Source organism: Aplysia californica, unplaced genomic scaffold (genome assembly GCF_000002075.1).
Source record: "Aplysia californica isolate F4 #8 unplaced genomic scaffold, AplCal3.0 scaffold01380, whole genome shotgun sequence".
Taxonomy (NCBI): Eukaryota; Metazoa; Mollusca; class Gastropoda; order Aplysiida; family Aplysiidae; genus Aplysia; species Aplysia californica.
This window is the reverse complement of record NW_004798650.1, coordinates 46,689-48,285: the sequence shown is the minus strand read 5'-3', so window position 1 is coordinate 48,285 and position 1,597 is coordinate 46,689.

Sequence of the window (1,597 nt, the reverse complement as noted above, 5' to 3'; positions counted from 1 at the left end):
CAGTGGTCAAGGAAGAGTTCACATTTTGATGTGATCCTTGTAGTAAATCCAAACTGCTGCAGTGGTCAAGGAAGAGTTCACATTTTGATGTGATCCTTGTAGTAAAGACAAACTGCTGCAGTGGTCAAGGAAGAGTTCACATTTTGATGTGACCCTTGTAGTAAATCCAAACTGCTGCAGTAGTCAAGGAAGAGTTCACATAATTTTGATGTGATCCTTGTAGTGTAGTAAATCCAGACTGCTGCAGTGGTCAAGGAAGAGTTCACATTTTGATGTGATCCTTGTAGTAAAGACAAACTGCTGCAGTGGTCAAGGAAGAGTTCACATTTTGATGTGATGCCTCTGGAGCGAACTTGTAGAACCTACCCACCCAGCGATTGATGTACATTGTAATTGTACGTTTAGGTTGAGAGCTGAGTGCAGTGTTTGGGGGAAAACCAAGGAGATTAAAAGTTCTAAGCTCCTTGTGGAAAACAAACCCGTCGGTCAATTCATACCTCGATGTGATCCCATCTGGGGCAAACATTGTGCCGTTTCATCGAGATTTACAACGGACATGTGATCACATTAGATAGACGCTCAGAGCAGTAAGAGCGTATAGGATCACATCGACGCCGCGCCAGCTTTATTACGTTTAGAGGGGGCGTGGGATCACATCCACGAGAGTGCATAATAAGGGTGCTGTGATGGAACGGGCTGATAAATTATCGCAAATTTTCACTTGTAGATTACTGTACGGCTGATCAGCTGTGCCCGGCGGGTTTTCGTTCTGTAAATTATGCATGTATGAACCAATCTTTGCCGACTGTAGCCCTTCAGAGCGGTATCTTAGGGTAGATTTTTGTGCAAGATCCAAGCGAACTGGGATTGTAAGCGGTGGGATTTTAGGCGGAGATTATACTGTATATTATGTTATAATATACATGTTATAGTGGCGTCCCCCGCCCCCTCCCTCGAAAATAACCTTGAAATTGTAATCTCCCTGTCACCGTGTTAAATCCTTGCATCACCCACTCATGCAGCACACCAATTTAAAGCTAAGTAAATGTTAATGCTGCATCATATAACACATTAATAATTATAGTTCGTCTATACTGAGCGTCGCCTAAGACATGGCTACTCAAAATTGACCTTTAAAAATGAGACTTGGCAGAATTTTGTGAAATCAAAGAAACGTAAGAATGTGTTCTTGCGTGTATTGAGGTGCATTAGCATTGGTGGAATGGACGTGTAGGCCTACATGTGTTGAATATCAAATTACAAATGTAATCGGGAATATCATTTTTTCTGCAATGAGCAGCACTTTTTGGTAGAGGTTTTCTAACTGATTAAAAAGCAGAGCAATCACAAATACCTCTCAAAACATGGACTTAACAATTACAATGTGTGCTCTTTATATAATATAGTAGGCCCTATTTTGTTAAAATGAAAGGCGAGTAGAGCATAGTAGCCTTACGTGTGTGTGTGCATGTGTGTGTATGTGTGTATGTATGTGTTTGTATGTGTTTGTTTGTGTGTGTGTGTGTGTGTGGGTGTGTGTGTACGTGTGTCTGTGTGTGTGTCTGTGTGTGTATGTGTTTGTATGTGTGTGTGTGTG